A 27,742-nucleotide genomic window follows, 5' to 3' on the forward strand; every position below is an offset into this window, starting at 1 on the left:
TTTTTAGCATGTTATGAGTTTCTCTATTACGAAGTTGTTCATTGTTTCTCATATAACTGCATAGGCTTGCAATTCGTTTAGTAGAGTATTGAAAAAGTTGTTCATCGTCTTCACTAGAGCTTCTTCGTCGTCGGTTTCTAGGCCTATCATTAAGAAATTCAGAAGGATCATGATAATTAAGGTACATGTTTCGTTCATCCTCGGCAATCAAATTATGCATGATGATACATGCAATCATAACTTTCCCCATTGTATCCATGTCCCACAAATTACATGGGCGTCGTAGAAATGCAAAACGAGCTTGTAGAACTCCAAATGCTCGGTCCACATCTTTTCAAGCGGCCTCTTGGTGTTTAGCGAACAACTTATGCTTGCGAATCTGAGGAGAAGTTATTGACTTGACAAAAGGCAGCCCATGAAGGATATATACCATCGGTAAGATAGTACGCCTTATTATATTCCCCACCATTCACAACGTAGCTTACATTTGGTACTTGACCTGACCACACATCATCAAAAACAGGAGATCTGTGGAGGACGTTAATGTCATTGCACGTACCTGGAGTTCCAAAGAACGTGTGCAAAATCCATAAGTCTTGTGATGTAACGGCTTCCAAAATGATTGTTGGTTTACCGCTTCTACCTGCATATTGGCCAGCCCAAGCAGTGGGACAAATTTTCCATTCCCAATGCATGCAATCAATGCTACCTGGAAATCCACGTTCTTCCCCAACATAGAGTAATTTACTTAAATCATCTCCATTGGGTCTTCTAAGGTATTCTTGGCCGAAACATGAAATGACACCTTCAACGAATTTTAGAAGAGCATCCCTTGTAACAGTATCACTCATTCTTAAATATTCATCTTGTGCATCTGTTGATGTCCCGTACGCCAACACTCGCATAGCTCCGGTACATTTTTGTAAGTTTGAAATGCCTTTTCTTCCTGTGGCATCACTTCTTTGTTGAAAATATATATCATTCGCCGTAACAGTTGCCACTATACGGAGGAATAATGGTTTACGCATTCAAAATCTACGCCGAAAGGTGCCTTCATCATATGTATCATATGTTGGGTTGTCAACAAAGTAGTCTTTCATCAAACGTGCCTCACCCTGCTCGCGTTCGCGATCACAATACCTCCTTCTTGATCTTGGTGGATGATCTCCTATGATCATATTTGGCATGCTTATAATAAATTGAGTAATTAAGTAATCAACTTACCAATTTTGCTCGGCAACCCTAGCTTCCCATTCATCAAATTCGTTTGATGAATCAGAACTCTTTGATGGGTAATCATTTTGAGACATTTTTCAAATGGATTAGAAAGAAAGAGTTAGTATTGGATCATATTTTGTCAATGTTATACTCTCATTTATATAGAATAATATGACTGGATAATGTTATATTGTTTTATCCAAACAAAATCCAAGCATCCAGTAAAACGGTGACACATGAAAACGAGGATAATGTTTGAAATAATAATGATCAGATAATTTTATATTATTTCATCTAAACAAAATTCAAGCATCCACTAAAATAACGACTCGTGGAAATGAAGATAATCTTGGATTTCTAGTTGATAATGTTAGATTGTTCTGTCAAAACAAAATCCAAGCACATGCATAAATAAAAACACACATACATAAAAATGAAATATATTACAGATGAAATACACTACATGCATAAAGTAAAACACACATACATAAAAATGAAATATATTACAAATGCATAACAAATCAACTAAATTTAATACACACGGTGAATTGGATTTAGTTAGATCGGCCCATAGAACTTCATTATTAGATAGCGTTTCATGTTTTCATCTTCAGGCAACAAAAACGTTTTCGCAACAATGTGTTCAAATGCATGAGCTACATTTGATCTCGCTTCCTTTCTTCCTTTTCTTTATCAAACTCGAGTCTTGTTTTCATGAATTCAATCTCATCGTGTCTAGTAAGGTTCAAGACACGAAGTTGTTTGGTAAAATCCTCAGAAACCTTACATTTTCCTCTTCTTTTGGCTTCATCACTACCTATTGGACGTTGAATTGTTGAACAACCACTAGTTGGTGTGTCTGAGTTGGAATTGGCACAATAGCCCCCTTCTTCGGTAGTCCTTGTTCTTTTAGTGCTATCAGCGCTTTCTTCATCACCCACTTCGCATTCAGGACGGGAACGTGTTGCATTTCGAATATTCTGTAAATCCCACCTTGGGTGCTTGCACATAACTTCATTGAAAACGACATAATCCATAAACTTGTTCCCTTCTTGCTCATAAATTTTATGAGTAAGATTCAACATCTTTATCGCTCATTCCACTTCTTTTTGACGATAGGCTTCTTTGTAGGCAGAATGCCATTTACTTGCATTTTCGCTAAGTCGTTTAAAACGACCTTTCAACTGATTGTCATTCCTCACACCAAGCTTCTCTGGATTTTCTGCTTGAGCTGCATCGTAGAATTTCTTTACTTCTATCCATAAATTTTTTTTCTTTTTGTTTTTGCCACGAACGTTATCTTCACTAGCTATAAACCATGATGACATTAAAGCGATATCTTCATCAACATCCCATTTATTGCCTCGTGGTTTTTTTGTTGCAGTTTGTGAGGTTTGAAGTGAAGAGTTTTCAGTGACATGAGCTTGAGTTGGATTAAAAAAGGAAGAAGAGTTTTCGTAGCATTGCGTATTAGGAAAATCTTCAGAATCGTCAAGATTCAATTGAAAGTTTGAAAACGAATTATTCATGGTGAAAAATATAAGATCAAAGAATTTAGAGAAGGAAAGTGTGAGTGAATTTGAAAGTTTCTAATAATATTTGTAAGGTAAAAATACAAATTTTAGATTTTTTTTATTTTTATGAATGGGATAATGTTTGATTTTTTAGTTGAAAAATCTTATCAAAAAAATCTTCTGAATCAATAGAAAATTGCCAAGTGTCGGATAAGATTACTCAATAATAATTAATATTTATTTTATATTAGAAAATACAAATTTTGAAACGAACTCCGTTTTTTATAAAATTATACCGGAATGTTCACAAAAAAAACTAAACAACATTGTGTTTTTAAAATATTTAAAAAGTTAAATATTATAAGTTATTAAAGAAAAATCAAATTATATTTAAAATGAATTATTAGAAAAGGAAAAGAAAAAAGAAAATAAAAATCAACCAATACTCAAGTGACATGTGGAATCCACTTTTGTACAATCTAGTTTGCAACCATGGTGGGTGGAATGACCGGATCATGTGTTTTTATTGATTTTTTTTTTAATTTTAGCAATCCCAATGTCCAACAAGGTTGCCAATTGGCATAGTCTTAGACTACCCACTATCACAACCCAAACCAAACCAAACCAAACCAAACCAATCCAACACAACCCAACTTTTTATTAAAAAACTAATTTCTCTCTCTTCCACATACACAACCCAACCCAATCCAACATTTCACTCACTATCCCAACCCAACCCAACCCAACCCAACCCAACCCAACCCAACCTAAACTAATATTTTATAGTAAATATGATTATAATTATTGTTTATTATATAATAAAGATTAAAAATAATAAAAAAAAACTTTCTTAAACTAATTAATTATTTATATTTAATATAAAAACATATATATGTTTAAAAAATAAATAAATTACTATAAAATAAAAAACATTAAAAAATCACATAACATTAAACATAATCAAACATCATTAAACATAATCACACATACATAAGATACAAATAACATTAAACGTAATCAAACATTATTAAACATAATCGCACATACATAAAATACGAATGATTTTATGATTCGTCACTTGAAAACTTTTGCCATATATGCTCAACCAGGTCATTTTTTAGAGCCTTATGAGCTTCTCTATCACGAAGTTGTTCCCTATTGGTTACATAATTTGATAGGCTTGTAATTCGTTCAGTAGAGTATTGAAAATGTTGTTCATCATCTTCCATGGATGTTCTTCGTCGTTGATTGGTAGGCCGGTCACTTATAAACTCGGATGGATTATAATAGTGAAGATACGTGTCTCGCTCATCCTCAACGATCATATTATGAATGATTATACATGCAATCATAATTTTACCTATTATATCCTTGTCCCACACAAGACATGGGTGTCGAAGAAATGCAAAGCAAGCTTGTAGAACTCCAAATGCTCGTTCAACATCTTTTCTAACGGCATCTTGATGTTTAGCGAACAACTTGTGCTTCCGAAGCTGTGGAGAAGTTATTGACTTGACAAAGGCGGCCCATGAAGGTTATATGCCATTAGTAATATAGTATATCCTGTTATATTCTTTCCCATTCACGACGTAACTAACATTTGGTGTGCGACCTGACAATATATCATCAAACAAAGGGGATCGGTGGAGGACGTTTATGTCATTGCATATACATGGTGTTCCGAAGAATGCATGCCATATCCTTAAGTCATACGATGCAACTGCTTCTAAAATAATTGTTGGTTTACCGCTTCTACCTGCATATTGCCCAGCCCAAGCGGTGGGACAATTTTTCCATTCCCAATGCATACAATCAATGCTGCCTACTATTCCCTAGAACCCATGTTCTTCCCCAACATGGAGTAGTCTTACTAAGTCATCATCGTTGGGCATTCGAAGGTACTTTTGACTGAAGCATGAAATAACTCCTTCTACGAACTTTATAAGAGCAGTCCTTGTTGTTGTGGCACTCATTCTCAAATATTCATCATGTGCATCTGCTGATGTCCCATACGCTAACACCCGTATAGCTCCAGTACATTTTTGTAACGGTGAAAGACCTTGTCTACTGTGGCATCGCGCCTTTGTTGAAAATATGTCATTGGTTGTAATAGCTTCCACAATGTGAAGGAAAAGTGGTTTTCGCATGCGAAATCTACGCCGAAAAGTTGCTTGATTATATGTTGGGTTTTCAACAAAGTAATCTTCCATCAAACGTGCTTTGCCTTGCTCACGTTCCCGATCACAATACCTCATTCTGGATGTGCCACATGTGTTTATGAGTAATTCACACATGATGGCATTAAGTTGTAGATCTATTTGAAAAGCTTGTTCTTCCCATTCATTACACTCACTCAAACTTGATGAATCGGAACTCTCAGACGAGTTTTCATTGCTAGACATTTTAGAAATGAATATTTCTGGATGGATATGAATGTTGGATATATAGAAATTTGTAATATTAGACGGAGGTAATGTTAGATTTTTTTTAGCTATAGAAAATCCAACGAGTCAATTAAAACTTGACAAGTGGAAAATAAAGATAAGTTAAAACTTTTGTTAGATAATCTTGGCATATAAAAATTTGTAATATTAGATGGAGATAATGTTAGATTTTTTTTTATCTATAGAAAATCCATCGAGTCAATGAAAACTTGGCAAGTGAAAAATAAATATAAGTTAAAAATTTTATTAGATAATCTTGGCATATAAAAATTTGTAATATTAGATGGAGATCATGTTAGATTTTTTTATCTATAAAAAATCCAACGAGTCAATGAAAACTTGACAAGTGGAAAATAAAGATAAGTTAAAAATTTTATTAGATAATCTTGACATATAGAAAATTCGTAATATTAGATGGAGATAATGTTAGATTTTTTTTATCTATAGAAAATCCAACGAGTCAATGAAAACTTGGCAAGTGGAAAATAAAGAAAGGTTAAAAATTTTATTAGATAATCTTGGCATATAAAAATTTGTAATATTAGATGGAGATAATGTTAGATTTTTTTTAAATATATAAATTCCAACGATTCAATAAGAACTTGACAAATCGAAAATAAAGATAAGTTAAATTCCAACTAATCTTACACATACATAAAATTCATTAATAGTGAAGTGAAAATTCAATATCTTACAAAAGCATTAAAATACATGAAATAAAAATACATTGAACGGGATCATTTTTATAGTACTTTGATATTAGAGAACGTTTGATTTGATCCTCTTCAAGCGACAAATGCTCCCGTTGTAACAATGCCTGAAGATGCAGACGTTCCATTTTCTTTTGATCTCTTTCTTCTTTTCTTTGTTCCTTTTGAATCCTATTTTGTTCCTTTTGTTTCTCGAACTCAAGTTTTCTTGCAACAACTCAAAGTGACTAGCCTGAGTAAGCCTCATTTCACGAATCTCTTCAACAATTTCATTAGAAACCTTACCTTTTCCTTTCTTTTTTTTAGTTTCATCTCTACCTGTTGGGCGTTGACTTGATGAACCACCACTAACTGGCGATTGTTGGTTGGAATTCACATTAAAATCTCCTTCTTCTGATATCATTGTTCTTTTCGTACTACCACCACTTTCTTCATCATCCACCTCACATTCAACACGGGGACGTGTTGTGCTACGAGATTTCTCTAAAGCCCATATTGGTTCCTTACACATAACTTCATTGAAAACAATGGAGTCGGTAAAATTTTTCCCACTTTGCTTATAAATCTTATGAGCATTACTCTCAATATCTTTTTGAGATGTTCCACTTTTTGCTAGACTATTTGCTTCTCGGTACGCACCAACCCATTTATTTGCGTTTGCATTAAGTCGAGTATAACGACCTTTTATTTGGTCAACATTTCTTTCACCAAGAATTTCTGGATTTTCTGCCCGAGCTGCAACATAGTATTTCTTTACTTCTGCCCACAGTGATATTCTCCTCTTGTTTTTTCCGTTAATGTTATCATCACTAGCCATACACCATGCTGACATTAAAGCGGTGTCTTCAGCAGCATCCCATTTAGTCCCCCCCCCCCCCCCCCGCGCGATTGTATTCAATATTTTGTGACATTTGGGGATTTTGAATGGAAGAAAATTGGCTTGTGTTTAAAAAAAATGAAGAGTTTTCATAGTGTTTATTATTTTGGTAGTTTTCAGAATCACCAAGGTTCGTATACATATTTGAAAACTGATCCATAATAGGAGAAAAGAAGTAGAATTGGATGTAAAATTTTGTTACTATACCATACACTATATATAGAAAAAATCATAAGTTTAATTATTTTTTACATTTTTATTGAATAAGTTAAATATAAAATCTTTTGGATAATTAAGTTTATCAAAAAAAATCTAGGAAACCAATAATAAATTGACAAGTGTATATTGTGTTAAGATAAGAATTTAAAAGGTAATAAAAATTTATATAATAAAACAATATAATATAAATAATACATAATAATAATAGTTTAAAGAATATTAAAAAGTACAATATATATATTTAAAATTCAACAACCACTTGCAAACCAAGTTTGATGGAACGAACAGGTCGTAAAGAACAATGGCACTTTTAATTTTTTAACTATTAAAGATCTTTGTCTTTTTCTCCACTTGGCAACCGATTGAGGAAAAAAATTATGATAGTGGGTAGTCTTACACCTACCCAATCCAACCAAACCAAACTTTTCACGCTCATTAGCAACCCAAACTACAATATTTTCTATTAAATAAATATAATTTATAATTGTTGTTTTTATTAAAAGTATTTAGAAATATAAAAAATTCTTTAGTTAAAAATAAACAATATTCATTTAATTTAAAAATATTTAAAAAATATTTATAGTCACCATTGATACTTAATTAAGTAGATAACAAAATTACAATAATAACATTAAATATAAAATACACTTGCAAATGATACAAACTACATAATTATTCATCATCACCAAACTTTTGTCAAATATGCTCAATCAAATCGTTTTTTAAAGCGATGTGAGCTTCTCTATTGCGAAGTTATTACATATTGGTCATTAACTGGATAAGCTTCCAATTCGTTGAGTAGAGTATTGAAAAGCCTATTCATCATCTTCTCTTGAGCTTCTTCGTTGCCGGTTAACAGTCTATCATTTAGAAATTCATATTGGTCATAATAGTTAAGGTATGTGTCTCGTTCAATCTCAACGATCATATTATGCATAATAATATATGAAATTACAATTTTCCCCATCATATCCTTATTCCACACATAAAATGGGTGTCGTTAAAATGCAAAACGAGCTTGTACGCGTTCAACATCTTTTCGAGCAGCTTCTTGATGTTGAGCGAACAATTTGTGTTTCCGCAGCTGTGGAGAATTTATTGACTTGACAAAGGTAGCTCGTGAAGGATATAGGTCATCAGTAAGATAGCATGCTCTGTTATTTTCCCGACCATTCAAGACGTAGCTCACATTTGGTGCTCGGCCTGACCACACATCATCAAAAAGAGGAGATCTGTGGAGGACGTTAATGTCATTTCACGTACCTGGTGTTCTAAAAGAATGCGTGCCATATCCATAAGTCATATGATGCAACAACTTCAAAAATGATTGTTGGTTTACCGCTTCTACCTGCATATTACTCAGCCTAAGCGATGGGGCAATTTTCCATTCCCAATGCATGTAGTCAATGTTCCACGTTCTGCCCTAACATGGAATAGTCTTCTTAAATCTTCTTCATTGTGTGACTAAAACATGAAATGACACCTTCTACGAACTTTATAAGAGAATCCCTTGTTACAGTATCACTCATTCTCAAATATGCATCTTATGCATCGGTTGATGTTCCATATGCCAACACCCGTATAGCTCTAGTACATTTCTGCAATGACAAAAAGCCTTTTCTTCTGGTAGCATCACGCCTTTGTTGAAAATAGATATCACTCGTTGTAACAACATCCACTATACGGAGGAATAATGGTTTTGGCATTCAAAATCTATGGCGAAATATGTCTTGATCATATGTTGGGTTGTCCACAAAGTAATTTTTCATCAAACGTGCATCACCCTGCTCGCGTTTACGGTCACGATACCTTCTTCTTGCTCTAGGAGGATGATCTTCTATGATCATATTTGGCATGCTTACAAATATTTCACAAATAGGTGATCAAGTTATCGATTTTGCTAAGAAACCCTAGCTTACCATTCATCAAAATCATTAAAGTTTGATGAACTCGGACTTGCTAATGTGTTTTCATTTTGAGACATTTTTCAAAGTTAGTGCCGAATAAATGTGCCAATGTTATGCTCTTATTTACACAAGAAAAATAATGTAGATAATGCTAAATAGTTTTACCTAAATAAAACCCAGGCATTCAGTAGAAAGTTGACATGCGAGAACGATGTAACAACTCGGGTTTTCTGAATATTATATAATTTTCATTATCCAACCCGTATTCGTTTACGGGAAATTTTAATCGACAAAACATTTCGTTTATGAGTTAATAATCATTTATAATTATTATTTATTATATTTAATAAATTCTCTAAAAGAATTTTCAATTATAAACACTTTACACCATAAACATAAGTTTTAACCCACTTTGCATCCACACAAGAAGTTAAGGGTGTAGTTTGCAAAATCATATTATAAGTATATTATCATAAAAACCCAAACCCATTTTCAGGTCCAAATGAGTACCTTTTTACCCGTGACCCGTTTATACACCCGTTTAGCATGCTTGCACCACAATTATCGCCACAAACATGGAAATTGAAGATTTATACGCATTATACTTACTATGTGCGGCCTAACCGACACTTTAATTTTGTTAATTCGATTATAAATGATTCGGGATTCCTTATTAACCTAGCCGGCTCCAATATTCTCATAATATACATGATCACGAGCCTTATATATCAATTAAACTCGTATGTACAATCATCTAACCCTAGCCGTCCATAACCCCATGGTTAATTGTGTTTTCTTAATCTGTAAAACCCGTTTCTAATCCTCCCTCATGCCGACATTAACACAAACTCGTTATATATATAAACGTTCATATAAATTCGATTAAACCCGCAGTTAGCCTCACCTAACCATCGCCATTAAAACCCCTCACATCAATTGGATTATAGTAGCCGTTTGATCACTGTTTTTGACCTCCTCATCGCCGGCCCTATTCTTCATTAATTAACCTATCATCGATCGTTAAACGAGGTAATTTTTTATATAATTAGAATCGCGTTTGTGTGGGGATCAAAAGCCCTAAGTCTAATTTACTTTAACATCAACAGATTTGGCTAATTGAATTCGCTAGGGTTCTTAATCAAATCTGCTGGTGTTTGAATCTGCTTAAAATATATCAGGTCTGGATTATATTGCATGTATTGGTTAAGCCCAGCTGGTTTGTTCAGTTAACTTATGGGGGGCAGGTGGCGGGTTCGAGACCCTGCCACCCCGATTTTTCAGTTTAATTTGTTATTTATTTTTTTAAAATCTTTATTAAGTATATAATTAATATTAATAATCAAATAAAACTATTTTATTGAAAACCGACTTTGTAATACTCGTTTAACTTTCGTTTTCGTTCGTGTATATACGTATATGTAAGTATATATGTTTATATATATGTATATATAATTATATATAAACTAATATTTGATATATAAATATATGTAACAAGTAAACTTCATATATAAGTATATTTATATAATTTAAATTGACAAACTAATAATATGCTTTTTTTAAAAGATGTATTTTACTTTTATATTATAACATACTTTATATATTTATATACTTTATAAAACTAACAATATCTTAAAATGTGTTTTACTTTTATTTAAACAAACTAATGATTTTGTATATTATATTTTATCATATTAATTATGATTAAAAAGAGGTATACTATTAACTTAATAATGATTATAATTTTCATAATCGATCTAGTTCATTAACTTAGCGTATATTCACATTCATTTTCCCTATTAGGCCTCATCGTCAACGCGCGTGGTCCGATTTCGTCATTTTTATTGTTATCTTTTCACTATTGTTCGTCTATTGAGGTGAGTACCACATTCCCCTCTTTTTACTCGTTTTCTCACGTTTTGGGGACATATGCGTAAATATACTTTCTCATATATACTTATACTCAAAACTGTAACTTTATCTTATGTGTTAACAACTTATACCTTACTTATTTATGTGCTTATTTGCTTTGTATGCTTTCGCATTCGGAGAGGTCCAACATAATCTCAGTCTAGTATGATCATACGCCAGTCGGTAGCCTTGGTGCTTCTCGACATCTCAGTTATACTTGCTCATTTGGTTATTTTGTTATTCTCATATGACTTGTTGCAGCTACATATTTTGTTATATATACTATATGTACAACTAAACTGGTGTGTTGCTCACTCAACATGTGTTGTTGACAAAACTTTTTTTTATACGCATATGCATGTTGGTGAAGACTTAGTGAAGAATTTAGCTAGAAGAATATTTTAATTAAGAAATATAAAGTTTGTATTGTTGTATGAATTATGTACTTGTTTGTATTTGATTTATTTGATAATTGAATTCAATTAATAGATATTGTCATTTAAATATTGTGCATGATAGTAACCTTGAGAGCTGTCACAATCAGTTCGCGCGCCGGCATTTCCGCCATAGGTTGGGGTGTGACAGATTGGTATCAGAGCCGAAAGTTTAAGATAGGTCGTTAGATATTGCCTTAGACACATGTTTAGGAGCCCTATACGTGCCTATCTGTTTATCTTTATGTGTTTAATTTTAAATTGTTTACAGCTTTCTTAGATAATTATTATTTATTATCTATTGTATTGTTATGCACACACACAAACTCCGAGGCTATACCTCAACATTCAAAGAAAACTTTTCGAAAAGTAGATTGCTTTTATTTTCGAGAAATTCCTTAAGAATTCTCACCTGTTGTTTTCACTCATAAATCTTAAGGCTAGGTTATGTGGCATGTCCCTACGATAAATGAAAAGGGAAGAGAACTGTGAGTTGGGCACTGGCAAAACGGTTCCAAGAACCAAAGGTAAGACGCTAATCCTTACCTGGGTGATAACCTGACCACAGTACTCAGCCCTATAGACCCGAGCGAGACCCATAAATGCCATATGACCAATACCTTAGGTTAATTTAAACCGAATTCACGGTGGTTCGTGGTTAAACTCGGTTTTCCCGATTATTGTGTTATGTTATTTAAATGGTTAGTTGGGTGAAAAATCCATGGAGCCCATGGGCACTCCTACTATCCATTTTTCAACTTGTTTTCGTATTTTTGTTGGAGTAATCAAACGTGGTGGTTCACAAGATACTCCGACTACCCATATTTATTTCGATAGTTCGTTATTTAGTTTGGTCGGTTAAAACGCCGTGTAACGCTCACTGGGCCGACAAACTTCATTGCATTGTGAATTCGTTAATTAATTGGGACAATCAAATTGCCATGTAACGCTCATGGGCTGTCCAACTCAGTTGTTTTTCGTTAGTTCGTTGGGCCATTCAAATTGCCATGAAAAGCTCATGGGAGGCCAACACCCACAATTTATATTTCGTTAGTTTATTGTAAACTTAATAAAAATCTAAATTTTAAATTGACTTAACTCCTCATGTAGTCATCACACATTAATCTTATTGACTACATCACTTAACAACTATTTACGCTATGTACCCCCTCATCTTATAAACTTTTACTTTTAGTCCTCATGACGCAATTCCTCACTTCTTAAGATAACATTATTATATTCACATAATTAAACATTTTACTATTCTTATGATTTCCTCAATTATCCTTCATTTTATAAATCCTCATTTTTTGTCCCTATAGAATGTCTCATTTAACAAACCATCGTTATTCTCGACATCAATCGTGTGATTCTCACGAACACCGTATGGCTACCTGTATCGCCAAAGATATAATTGTTGTGATCCCTAAGATAGTAACGCAAATTCAAAACATCAATACAACCGATTCAACTTTTCCCACTAATTCCTCTGCTGGTGACTACAAACCGCTTACCTTCACTCATCCTCACAACAAGAAACGTAAGAACCTTGCTGCAACAAATCCTACCCACCCACAAGTCTCCTCAAACAAGAAACCTTACCTCAGTCCTTTTCTGTCATGCTCCATTTGTAACTATCATCACTCGGTTGAATCCCTATGTCGTCGCTGCATCGGATGTAACCGTTATGGCCATATTGCTAACACCTGCCGTGTTACGCCTACTCCACAAGCTGTTCCGCAACAACCTACCCTCTTGCTCCACCTGATGTTTCTAATACCCGTGCTTGTGTAAGGCCCCGAATCCCGGTGGTCCCACAGTTGGTACTCATAGGCGATATTTACAAAAATACTTAAACTTAAACAGCTCGTTCCATTAAAATAATAATTCAGAGTATAGGTTCAGCGGGAAATTATTAAAACAAATTCCCAAAATCAAATTGAATTGTATTTAATAAAACATTAAAAGAGGATGTTTAATATTATTAAAGCTTCCGACTAAGTATGCCTTTAACCGACCAAGTAGTCTCGAGCACGTCCAAGCGGTAAGCATCCTTCCCTTACCTGAAACTCACACTAACATGTACACAAAGTCAGCTTAAGCTGAGTGAGTTCAAGTTTAAATAAATGACATCTTTAAATATTAAAAAAATATCTTGTATTCCCATCATTAGAGACCACCGTAAGCTACGGTAGCTTCTGCAGCAAAAACCATGTCAGCAATAATAATAGGTAATCCTTCTTATATATAAACATCTCTATACATGCTTTCCTATTTATAAAAATATACATATATATATATGACATTTAATAATAACGTTCTTATATATAAACATCTCTATACATGCTTTCCTATATATATATAAAATATACACATATATATATATATAACATTTAATAATAACATTCAGGGCCGAGAAAACATACAACCCCAACACGTAATATTCCATCAACGCGTGCAAACACGAAGTAGGCATGCGTAACATCCGTAATCGATAACGACTACATCATTCGCCAATTATTGGCCATGCAATAATATATATGCATACACATCCATACATCATTCAATATTATTAGTTCAAGGCCTATCCTATATAAATAAGCCTATGCAAGATAATTTAAACGATTCTTCAAGCAAAATCATTTAAGTGTACATGCTAGCCCAAAAACTTAAAAAGAGTAAAAAGGGCATCATGGACTCACCTGACACGAGGCACGGATTCACCACGAGCTAGAGAATCCCTAAGTATCCTTACAACTCAATCATCTTTGGGTTTACAAACAATCATTACTAACGACACCGAAAGGACTCGTTTATCCTAAGAGACGTTCTAACATGGTTCGAGTTACCTAAAGCCTCGACCTCATCAAACACATTCATAACAGCCCCCGGGGCCCTACATTTACCGACATGACCCATAGATACTTCCGGGAACAAAGAATTCCCAATTTACCCCCGGAGCACTAGGTGATACTAACACGCGCGTTCAAGAGTTGTTTAGGCACCTAACATCCAACTCAGCCCAGTATGGAACCAAATTTGATAAATTCACATCCAACAAGTCCACACGATGCTACACGAGTCAAATGGGTCGGTAACTCGCAAGTTCAATGCACCAACTATTCAATAAACGCAAATACGCGTTGTACCGACCCGTTTGAGTAACCGACAACCAATTCAGCCCCAATAATTATAAAAATCATTTTCCAACAGCCCGTACATTAAACCAAATCTATACGAACTGAATTGGTCATCACTTATTTCATCCCTCGCGTTAAACGCAACCAAACACCATTCTAGACAATCGAAAACTAGTTTTCAATCTACAACTAGTTGACCAATCTAATGAACACCAATGAACATGATTTTAAAGTATGTTATATTAGACATACCTAGGAAGATTTTGGTGCAAAAACCTCAACCAAAACAGTCCCGGAATTGATAAATTGGACAGCCACCCGGTAAGCTTAAAACAAGCGATTTAACGTTCAATGAGTGAGTTATAATGATCAATTAAGGTGTAAAAGACTTGGGGAAACATGGGACTAACCTTCACTTGAAGTTTTACACCCTAATCTTGGTTGCACAAAAGAGAATTGCAGGTGGGGAAGGGCTGCTCTAATTCCAATCGGAAACAAGGAAGAAAGAAATAAACATTGCAAGTGGGTGAATGCTCTTTGCTGTCCGATCAATTAAAGAAGGAAAAAGGGGAGCAGGTGAGGAACATGGTGAGGGGAGTGGTTGAATCCTGAGCTGTGTCTCATGAGGGCTGATCAAATATGAAGGTCCAGAGCAGGTGGAAGACAAGGCACATGGGGTGGTTGAATTATTCAACCTGAATTGTTTTCTTGTTTAAAATATAATAACAATTTTACACCATAGCCCCTCCTAATTTAAGCATATGGCAACTTGAGGGAAAGTTAAATGATTTAACGAACCAGGATAACGAGAAGGAAATTAACGGGTGTACAAGTCTATCCCCCTTACAAGAGGATTCGTCCCCGAATCCAGATGCGACAGGAATAACTGCGGATAGAGTTTCATTATCTCATCTTCGGACTCCCAAGTAGCCTCGGAATCCTTACGGTGCTTCCATTGCACCTTAACCTGCCTAACCACCTTATTCCTCAAACGCCTTTCCTGACTGTCAAGTATAGCGATAGGCTCTTCACGTAGTTTAACTTACTATCAAGCTCGATATCATCAAGAGGCACATGGGACTCCTCATCTATTAAACATTTCCTCAAATGAGACACGTGGAAATTAGGATGGATCCCGGCGAGCTCATCGGTGATTTCTGTATTGAGATATATATATATATATATATATATATATATATATATATATATATATATATATATATATATATATTTGCCAATATTGTAATTCTCTAGCTTATTCCTTGACATTTACTTTGTGATACTATGATCGGAATTACTTTCATTCCATATTTCCTTTTCCCGACTTTCTGGTAGTTTTCTTCCTACCATTTACTTTGCTCGACTCCCTCAGAGTTCGTACTTATAACCATTTATAGTAATTCCTAGATATTTTTTTTTCGTTCATATATCTTTAAATTAATATCTTTCGAACTTCCAGACGTGTTTGTATAAGATACATAAAACTTCTTATTTTATATGATTGGTTATATATAAACACATATGTACATATAATTATTGAAAGAGATTATATAACAACACTAGGCACTTAGCCCAATGGTTGGCTAGTGCGCGAAAGAGGATGGGATTTGGCCTAGACCCGGGTTCGATTCCAGGGGACGGCCAATTTCCCCCTTTTACAAACCAAGCGACTCTTTTAAGGTCAGATCATTAAGACCAGTTTTGTTCAAGATGTGGGTCAATTCTTCCTCAATCCTGTGGTGAGCATGACTCCCGATTCTAATGGACCGTTCGGTTTTATACCTAATAGCGCCCATCCTTATCAGTTCAGTATACTCATACTGGGATTGAGTTTGACTCTTTCTACACCTTGCCTCGTGAGACCAGTTCCCACATCCCATACATCGTTCATATCTTTTTCTCTCCTTTTCATAGCAATTTTAGAAATTCCACAGAATGGTGGCCTTTGCTCCTCTTGGCGCCACTTTTTCCTCACCTCATTGCTTAAGAGAAAAATTCTCTCCCTAAGTTCTGGAGGCAACCTAGGTTTTGCAAATTGTAAACAACAGAGGAAATTGAAATCAAATGAATGCATTCCAGTTCTTTAGGGTCTGCCGGTAAAAGACCGGTGTCTGCATATAACTTAGTCTTTATCAGAATCAGGGTCAGATTCAGACCCAGAGTCAATTTCGATAGGTGGAGGTGGTGAAGTGATCTGTATGGAAATAGTATTATGTGACAATCGTCAATTTCAGGTTAACTCCGTTAACTCCGTTAGTGGATTTTGAGGGTGTGACAGATTGGTATCAGAGCCATTGGTTATAGCGAACTAGAAGCTGCATGCATACTAGACTATAAACGCGACGACCCATTAGTTATAATGATACGCACTACATAGATTTGTGTAGTCTTTGTTATCTTATCTCTTTACCCCTTTTCACTCATACGCGCGCATACACGGCTTACCTGTAAGGATGTCGACGCCATCATCATCCGATTAGATGACTCATGCGCATGGGAAGGAACCGCAGTTACCTACCTCATCGACACCCCGTGTAGTCCCGGAACTCGAAGCTCCTGCGCCGAAGAGGTATCGCTTATCCGGAGCCATGTACGAAAACGAAGTTAGCTGGGATTGGTACCCTAATATGATTAGGCGTATGGTTTATCGCGAAAAAGTTCCCCCGCTACCTCACCTGAACCATCCTGCTTACCCCAACACCCTACCACCCATGATCGAACCTGTGGAGCGAGTTCTCGCAGCTGTTGTTTCTTGGTTAGAGCGTGATGTTGGTTACATGCGCTATACGAGAGCGAACGTTTCCGGACTGTTAAAAGATGGAACCGAGACTAAGGAGGAAATTGCCCGCATGACAGCGGCCATGAAGGAAATGCAAGAGGCTAGTGAAGATGCTACCGATGGACTAGACTACTTTCATAAAATCTTATACACATGCAAGGTTGCAAAGATCGGTAAGCGAACCCTAGGTGACCGACAGAGGAGTTGAGTGTGCTTGGAGCAGTTGGAAAGTACTCGGACAAGGAGATGCCAGGAAGAAACGCTGGACACGGACGTGGTAACATCAACTTGACTGCAGCAGAAATCCAAACTCTGCTGAACGACCACGCGGCGGCCGCTCTAGCCGCACATGCTCAGAACCAAGCTGGAGGTCCAATTGGAACGTGTACCTTCAAGATTTACCTTGACTGCAAGCCCAGTACGTTTAAGGGTACTGAGGGAGCTATAGGCTTCCTGCGTTGGGCTGAGAAGGCAGAATCGGCGTTTGAGATGTGTAATTGTCCCCCTGCCAGTAGGGTCAAATTTGCTGCTGGAACACTTGAAGATTCTGCCCTCACTTGGTGGAATTCAAACGTGCAGATCCTTGGATTGGAACTGGCTAACGCTATGAACTGGGAGGAGTTCAAAAACATGATGCGAGAAGAGTACTGTCCGAGAGAGGAGATTGCAAAGTTGGAGTCAGAGTTTTGGTCATTGAAGATGGTGGGTTCAGAAATCGAAGCCTACACTACCCGTTCTCACGAGTTAGCTGTGATGTGTCCACGGATGGTAGACCCGCCGAGTAAGAGGATTGAAATGTATATTGATAGGTTAGCACCGCAAATTCAGGGCATGGTGACATCTTCCAGACCAGCCACGATTCAACAAGCGATCCGGTTAGCTCACAAACTGACGGATCAAGCAGTGACCCAAGGTGCGCTACCACCTAGGGGCTCAACCACTAAAGCCCGTGACAACCCGATTACTGACAACAGCAACAACAACCCGAGCAATGGAAAGAGAAAGTTTGACAACACCAGATCCTCATCCTCGAACCCCCCACAGCAACAACACTACCGTAAGCCCGAATTCACCCGGAGCTTCAACAATCAGGGTCACAACAACAATAAAAACGGTAGCGGGCAGGGTTCGAGCGGCTATGCTGGGAAATATCCGAAGTGCAACAGGTGCAACTATCATCATGCTGGGCCGTGTGACCGTGTCAAGTGTCAGAGATGCGGAAAGATGGGTCACCAGGCAAAGGAATGTAGAGGAGACCTTGCGGAAAAGGGTGCTCCTAAACCACCTATGACGACTAAGGGATGTTTTGAGTGTGGTCAAGAGGGCCATTATAAGAAAGACTGCCCTAAGCTGAAACAGAACGACAACAATGGAGGTAATGGAAGTGGCAGTGGTGGTGGAAACAATGGTAAAGGAAGAGCTTTTGTTATTGGGTCCGGTCAATCCCGCAATGATCCGTACGTGGTGACTGGTAAGTTTCCTGTGAACGATTGTTTTGCTTCTGTATTGTTTGACACTGGAGCTGATAGGAGTTTTGTGTCGAAAGCCTTTAGTCAACTCTTAGACCTAACTCCAACCCCGTTAGATGCTATGTTTCCTATTGAATTAGCTGACGGTAAGACTATAGTAACGACTCATGTACTTGCGGGATGTAAGTTAAAACTGTCAGGTCATATTTTCGATATCGACCTCATACCTTTTACGCTTGGTAGTTTCGATGTCGTTGTCGGCATGGACTGGTTATCCGAGAACCGAGCAGAGATTATATGTCATGACAAGATAGTCCACATTACTACCCCTTCCGGCGAGATCATTTCGATCCGAGGTGAGAGAAGCGACATGACCACCAGCGTCATCACCCTCATGAAGGCGCAGAAGTATCTACGAAAGGGTCATCCGACAATTTTGGCACAGATTGTTGAGAAACCCGCGGAGGAGAAGCGAATTGAAGAGATACCGATTGTGCGAGATTTTCCGGAAGTTTTCCCGGAGGAATTGCTTGGACTCCCTCCTATTCGACAAGTCGAATTCCAAATCGAGTTGACACCCGGTGCAGCACCCATAGCACGAGCCCCGTATCGGCTCGCACCGGCGGAGCTTCAGGAACTGTCCACTCAGTTGCAAGATTTATTGGATAAAGGTTTTATCCGACCTAGCTCATCGCCATGGGGAGCTCCTGTCTTATTTGTCAGAAAAAAGGACGGGACTTTCCGCATGTGTATCGACTACCGGGAGTTGAACAAGGTGACGGTCAAGAACCGTTATCCTTTACCCCGAATTGATGATCTGTTTGACCAGCTCCAAGGATCGAGTTACTACTCGAAGATCGATCTGCAGTCTGGTTACCATCAATTAAGAGTACGCGAAGAAGATATTTCAAAGACGGCTTTCAGAACACGGTATGGTCACTACGAGTTTTCAGTTATGCCTTTTGGCTTAACCAACGCACCAGCCGTATTCATGGATCTCATGAATCGAGTATGCAAGGCGTACCTCGACAAGTTTGTGATTGTGTTTATTGATGATATCCCGGTCTATTCTAAGGACAAGGCAGACCATGAAGAACACTTGAGAATAATTCTGGAATTATTAAAGAAGGAGCAACTGTACGCTAAGCTCTCGAAATGCGAATTTTGGCTTCGCGAGGTTCACTTTTTAGGACATGTGATCAACGAGAACGGTATCCATGTCGACCCCCGTAAGGTATAGGCCATCAAAAACTGGGAAGCACCTAAGACTCCGACTGAGGTGCGGCAATTCCTAGAACTGGCCGGCTACTACCGGCGTTTCATCGAATGATTTTCAAAGATTGCTCAACCTCTCACCGCTTTGACTCATAAAGGCACTAAGTACAATTGGGGTGACGCGCAAGAATCCGCTTTTCAACTGTTGAAAACCAAACTCTGTAGCGCCCCTATTCTAGCCCTGCCCGAGGGAACAGAGAATTTCGAGGTACATTGTGACGCATCGATACAAGGTCTCGGTTGTGTGCTGATGCAACTCGAGAAGGTTATAGATTATGCCTCTCGACAACTACGGGTTCACGAGAAGAACTACACGACCCATGATTTGGAACTCGGAGCTGTGGTGTTTGCCCTTAAGATATGGAGGCATTACTTGTAAGGTACCAAGTTTACCATTTACACCGACCACAAGAGTCTCCAACATATCTACGATCAGAAGGAGCTGAACATGCGACAGTGTCGTTGGGTCGAGCTGCTTAAGGATTATGATTGTGCCATCAAGTACCACCCTGGCAAGGCCAATGTAGTGGCCGACGCTCTCAGCAGGAAAGAAACCGATAAACCCAGGCGAGTGCGAGCACTGCAACTCACGATTCATGCCAACTTACCCGATCAGATTCGCGATGCGCAACTCGAAGCCTTGAAGGATGATAACCTTCCATCAGAACTCATGCGGGGCATGAACAAGCAACTTGAAACCAAATCGGACGGGGTCCGATATTTTGAGAACCGGATTTGGGTTCCACGATACGGAGAGTTGAGAACTCTGGTGATGGACAAAGCACACAAGTCCCGATATTCTATCCACCCTGGCTCAGATAAAATGTACCATGACTTAAAGGCACTTTACTGGTGGCCGAACATGAAAGCCGACATTGCCACCTACGTGGGCAAATGCTTGACTTGTGCAAGAGTCAAAATAGAATATCAGAAACCATCTGGCCTACTACAACAACCGGAACTTCCAATGTGGAAATGGGAACACATTTCAATGGACTTCATCACGGGTTTACCTAAGACACCGACGGGATGCGATACCATCTGGGTGATCGTTGACCGGTTGACTAAGTCGGCACACTTTTTAGCGATTAAGGAATCGGACAAAATGGAAAGACTGACTCGCGTCTACATGAAGGAAGTAGCGTCTAGACACGGAGTGCCTGTCTCAATCACGTCCGATCGAGATTCTCGTTTCACTTCGCACTTTTGGAAGTCGCTACAGAGCGCACTAGGCACCCATCTTGATATGAGCACAGCATACCATCCTCAGACGGATGGGCAAAGCGAACGAACTATTCAGACCTTAGAGGACATGTTGCGTGCATGTGTGTTGGATTTCGGAAAAAGTTGGGAACCTCACTTACCTTTGGTAGAGTTTTCGTATAATAACAGCTACCACGCAAGTATTAAAGCAGCGCCGTTTGAAACACTGTACGGACGGAAGTGTCGATCACCTCTCTGCTGGGCAGAGGTGGGTGACAGCCAAATCACTGGTCCAGAACTAGTACTCGAAACTTCGGAAAAGATTGTTCAAATCCGAAATCGCATGGCAGCAGCGCGAGATCGCCAAAAGAGTTACGCCGACAAGCGCTGAAAACATCTCGAATTTCAAGTGAATGACCAAGTGTTACTCAAATTCTCACCTTGGAAAGGTGTGGTTCGCTTTGGAAAGCGAAACAAACTCAATCCATGATACGTTGGCCCTTATCGAATAACTGAGCGCATTGGTCCGGTGGCGTACCGACTGGACCTACCAACGGAACTCAGTGGCGTACACAATGTATTCCACGTATCCAATTTGAAGAAATGCCTATCTGATGAAACCCAAGTAGTCCCTTTGGATGAACTGCAAGTTGATGAACAATTACGCTTCATTGAAGAACCAGTCGAAGTTTTGGATTGGGAAACCAAAACGCTCAAGCACAGCAAAATTCCAATCGTTAAGGTTCGTTGGAACTCGAGACGTGGACCGGAGTTCACGTGGGAACGCGAGGATTAAATGATGAAAAAGTATCCTCACCTTTTTGAAGGGCTGACCAAACACCGGAAACCGCGAAACCAGGCAAACCGTCAGAAATCACCGGAGGTATGAATTAAATTTCGGGACGAAATTTCTTTCTACTAGGGGATGATATGACAAACTGAAAATTTTTCTTACTTTTTCAGACACTCATCACGACTTGACTCAAATTTTCGGGACGAAAATTCTTTAACATGGGAATGATGTGACAATCGTCAATTTCAGGTTAACTCCGTTAACTCTGTTAGTGGATTTTGAGGGTGTGACATATTAGCTATCCGCCTTAACATTTCTTCCTGCCACCTATTCCTTTGTTTTAGCCATTCAATTTGCAAGGCCATCCTCCTGACCCGTTCAACTGTTCTGGCTCTGTCTATCCTCGTTTGGTCTGGGGACGGGTTTACCGGAGGTACCGTATTTGGTCCAGCTTCTTCGTTGGATGGTTGTGGTTGTTCCTGATGATCTGTTGGTTATGGAAGATTTTGTTGTTGCCATAACGGTGACAGAGGTTGGTCTGTCGTTGTCATGTCTTGAATTAACATGTTCTAATCGAAAAAGAATGGTGGTATTATTCCTTGCTCGGACTATAAGGGTGAAAGCGACTGGTAGAAGCTAGGTGTTTGTGGTTGATCATGGTGTGTCTGAGGTGTGTTGATTGAAACATGTTCAATCACAGATGGTAAATGGGACTGTAAATCATGTCGGTAAAATGATGATGGAGGAAACTGCATAAATTCCTGTTGCAATTTTTGAGGTGTGGTACTTTCTAAGAAAAGTGGGGCAATCTCAGGTTGTAAGAAATCAGGAATTATCTTGATATCTTCAACACCTACATATCCAGGTTGTCTTGGTGGAGATAATACTTGGATAACCTGATCGGTTAAAATATCTAAGGATTTGGCTAGCCTGGTTATGTATGATCCTCCAAAGAGGTTTTTCGGATATTGATTTTGTTTATATTGCTCAATGTTCATAGCAAGAAAATAAGCAATATTACATGGAACTGACTTGAATATACTGTGAAGAAGAAAGAGGTCGGTTGAACTAACCCTTTGTAAGTTAGTCGTACGCTCTCTTATCGTGTTAACAATAACAAGGTGCATATGTTGATACAAGGGATCAATATAAGAAGTAGAGTAATTATTTGAGCCCCATTCTTTTGTTGAATGCATGTTCCAATAATCATGTATATGAGCGGGAATATCGGTTAGAGCTTCTGTAAATATAGATGAGTTAACCTCATCCGCAGAATAAATACCCAAGAGTAAAGCGAATTCGGTTAGTGACATCTGAACTTCCTGTCCCCCGAGTCTGAAGTGCATAGATGGACTAGTAAGATTTTCGTGAGGTGCAAAATAAAACGTGGACCAGAATTCATATACGAGTTCATTGTATGAAGGTTCTAGGATATCAAAGAATCGACGCCATGGTGTATCCATTGGTAGCAAACTTGCCAATCGATTATGTGGGTCGATAGTTCGTATTTGCTTCCAGTCAATACTATTAATAGTTTTGACATTTATTTCTTTGAGGAATTGATATCTTACGTAGGCATGAAAATCCTTAAACTGAAGGAATGGGTGGTCTTCGGTCTGTGCACGTATCCTTGCTGCGTCTGAGGATTCAGCAGCTGATTGAGTAGAGGGTTGACGACTTGCCATCTTATTGAATATAGATTGTTTTGGGTATGAGCTATGTTAGGAATTTGGTTGGTTTGAAGTTGTAGCTTCAGTAGTGAGTTGCTTAAATAGATATTTCTAGGTTTGCTCATCATGATTGATTAAAGCTTCTACGATACTCCTTGAGAACAGTTTTCTTACTGTGGTCGACATAGAAGTGATAGGTTTACTGTTGTAGGTCTGAAATTTCCGCTATCTAACAATTATTTTTTCAATGATAGTCTTACTGTAACACGTGCTAAACCTTTAGTGGCAGAAAACGTCAAAGTAATCAGTCACCTTTTCTGTAAAGTGTTTTGAAATCTTTGATAACAGTCAAAATACTTTAGATAAGGCTAGATATCATAGGCAGCATCCTGTCGTCCTACTATCGATTCTTTATATAATTTTCTTTATAGACATTTTTTTTTCGTATTTGATGCATTGGAAAGTATTCCAATGGTTATTAATACGATTATAATTAAGGTTTAAGCCTTGAAATATGTATATTCTGTATTCACACGTCGTGTACATATATATCTATTTATATTTTTTAACATGATTCTTAAACCCAATTATTCTATATTGACATAAACAACGACACTACGGGAACCATTTAGTACAAGATTAGTAAGAAGTTGGTTAACAACAATGGCCAGTTGTGGTTAACTAGACAAAATACCTTTCTTGTCCTAACCACTTCCGTTCATGACTTTATTTATGTTAGTATTTAAGAAATTATACACATATTTGCACATACACCTATTTTATTATTCGTATCCTTAGAAATTTAGCTAGCATATATTCTTTTCCATACTTTACTTATAGTAACCTACACAACTTTACTTACGTTAGTTGATATATATATAAATATATATATATATATATATATATATATATATTTCAAGGTAAGGATACCCCCTTTGAATATAAATAATCAAGTAAATAATTTCATAATAACAATACTATTCACTTGGATCGAAGCCTAGGTATTATTAAATGACTAAATAATTTAAAGTTACCTCTTGGCGTGCAGCTACTCGCGTTGGGCATACTGGTCTCTTTTCTTACAGTTCGAGTCCAAGCATTCGGGGATGCTCGGATCCCTCGAACCATGGCTCTGATACCAACTTGTAAGGCCCCGAATCCCGGTGGTCCCACAGTTGGTACTCATAGGTGATATTTACAAAAATACTTAAACTTAAACAGCTCGTTCCCTTAAAATAATAATTCAGAGTATAGGTTCAACGGAAAATTATTAAAACAAATTCCCAAAATCAAATTGAATTGTATTTAATAAAACATTAAAAGAGGATGTTTAATATTATTAAAGCTTCCGACTAAGTATGCCTTCAACCGACCGAGTAGTCTCGAGCACGTCCAAGCGGTAAGCATCCTTCCCTTACCTGAAACTCACACTAACATGTACACAAAGTCAGCTTAAGCTGAGTGAGTTCAAGTTTAAATAAATGACATCTTTAAATATAAAAAAAATATCTTGTATTCCCATCATTAGAGACCATCGTAAGCTACGGTAGCTTCTGCAGCAAAAACCTTGTCAGCAATAATAATAGGTAATCCTTCTTATATATAAACATCTCTATACATGCTTTCCTATTTATAAAAATATACATATATATATATATATGACATTCAATAATAACATTCTTATATATAAACATCTCTATACATGCTTTCCTATATATATAAAAAATATACATATATATATATATAACATTCAATAATAACATTCAGGGCCGAGAAAACGTACAACCCCAACACGTAACATTCCATCAACGCGTGCAAACACGAAGTAGGCATGCGTAACATCCGTAATCGATAACGACTACATCATTCACCAATTATTGGCCATGCAATAATATATATGCATACACATCCATACATCATTCAATATTATTAGTTCAAGGCCTATCCTATATAAATAAGCCTATGCAAGATAATTTAAACGGTTCTTCAAGCAAAATCATTTAAGTGTACATGCTAGCCCAAAAACTTAAAAAGAGTAAAAAGGGCATCATGGACTCACCTGACACGAGGCACGGATTTACCACGGGCTAGAGAATCACTAAGTATCCTTACAACTCAATATCTATCGGTTTACAAACAATCATTACTAACGACACCGAAAGGACTCGTTTATCCTACGAGACGTTCTAACATGGTTCAAGTTACCTAAAGCCTTGACCTCATCAAACGCATTCATAATAGCCCCCGGGGCCCTACATTTACCGACACGACCCATATATACTTCCGGGAACAAAGAATTCCCAATTTACCCCCGGAGCACTAGGTGATACTAACACGCGCGTTTAAGAGTTGTTTAGGCACCTAACATCCAACTCAGCCCCGTGTGGACCCAAATTTGATAAATTCACATCCAACAAGTTCACACGACGCTACACGAGTCAAATGGGTCGGTAACTCGCAAGTTCAACGCACCAACTATTCAATAAACGCAAATACGCGTTGTACCGACCTGTTTGAGTAACCGACAACCAATTCAGCCCCAATAATTATAAAAATCATTTTCCAACAGCCCGTACATTAAACCAAATCTATACGAACTGAATTGTTCATCACTTATTTCATCCCTCGCGTTAAAAGCAACCAAACACCATTCTAGACAATCGAAAACTAGTTTTCAATCTACAACTAGTTGACCAATCTAACGAACACCAATGAACATGATTTTAAAGTATGTTATATTAGACATACCTAGGAAGATTTTGGTGCAAAAACCTCAACCAAAACAGTCCCGGAATTGATAAATTGGACAGCCACCCGGTAAGCTTAAAACAAGCGATTTAACGTTTAATGAGTGAGTTATAATGATCAATTAAGGTGTAAAAAACTTGGGGAAACATGGGACTAACCTTCACTTGAAGTTTTACACCCTAATCTTGGTTTCACAAAAGAGAATTGCAGGTGGGGAAGGGCTGCTCTAATTCCAATCGGAAACAAGGAAGAAAGAAATAAACATTGCAAGTGGGTGAGTGCTCTTTGTTGTCCGATCAATTAAAGAAGGAAAAATGGGAGCAGGTGAGGAACATGGTGAGGGGAGTGGTTGAATCCTGAGCTTTGTCTCATGAGGGCTGATCAAATTTGAAGGTCCAGAGCAGGTGGAAGACAAGGCACATGGGGTGGTTGAATTATTCAACCTGAATTGTTTTCTTGTTTAAAATATAATAACAATTTTACACCATGGCCCCTCCTAACTGAAGCATATGGCAACTTGAGGGAAAGTTAAATGATTTAACGAACCGGAATAACGAGAAGGAAATTAACGGGTGTTACAGCTGGTACATCCTATATATAAGTGCCCTTATCGGATTTACATTTGAAGCTGTTTTTTGACTATTCAAAATTCTGTGGTATATTAGATTTTTAAATTTTATTTTAAAATTATTTTTTTTCCTCAAACTTTAATGATGTTGTTATAGTATTCTTTAATTTCAGGACGAAATTCCCTAAAGTAGGGGAGACTGTAACAACTCCGGTTTTCCGAATATTATATAATTTCCATTATCCGACCCGTATTCGTTTACGGGAAATTTTAATCGACAAAACATTTCGTTTATGAGTTAATAATCATTTATAATTATTATTTATTATATTTAATAAATTCTCTAAAAGAATTTTCAATTATAAACAATTTACACCATAAACATAAGTTTTAACCCACTTTGCATCCACACAAGAAGTTAAGGGTGTAGTTTGCAAAATCATATTATAAGTATATTATCATAAAAACCCAAACCCATTTTCAGGTCCAAACGCGTACCTTTTTACCCGTGACCCGTTTATACACCCGTTTAGCATGCTTGCACCACAATTCTCACCACAAACTTGGAAATTGAAGATTACACGCATTATACTTACTATGTGCGGCCTAACCGACACTTTAATTTTGTTAATTCGATTATAAACGATTCGGGATTCCTTATTAACCTAGCCGGCTCCAATCTTCTCATAATATACATGATCACGAGCCTTATATATCAATTAAACTCGTATGTACAATCATCTAACCCTAGCCGTCCATAACCCCATGGTTAATTGTGTTTTTGTAATCTGTAAAACCCGTTTCTAATCCTTCCTCAGGCCGACATTAACACAAACTCGTTATATATATAAACGTTCATATAAATT

The 27,742-nt window shown here is 37.3% G+C and overlaps 1 protein-coding gene and 1 pseudogene across 1 annotated transcript in view; both read right to left on the reverse strand.

Annotated features, from left to right (window-relative positions):
- The window catches only part of LOC143584766 (uncharacterized), a 267,673-nt gene that overhangs the window by 67,270 nt on the left and 172,661 nt on the right, over window positions 1-27,742 (reverse strand). The window lies entirely within an intron of this gene.
- On the reverse strand, window positions 3,683-5,237 carry LOC143584412 (uncharacterized; annotated as a pseudogene).

Source organism: Bidens hawaiensis, unplaced genomic scaffold, assembly GCF_021521415.1.
Source record: "Bidens hawaiensis isolate Kalapana, Puna unplaced genomic scaffold, B.hawaiensis_p1.1 tig00001521_1, whole genome shotgun sequence".
Lineage (NCBI taxonomy): Eukaryota > Viridiplantae > Streptophyta > Magnoliopsida > Asterales > Asteraceae > Bidens > Bidens hawaiensis.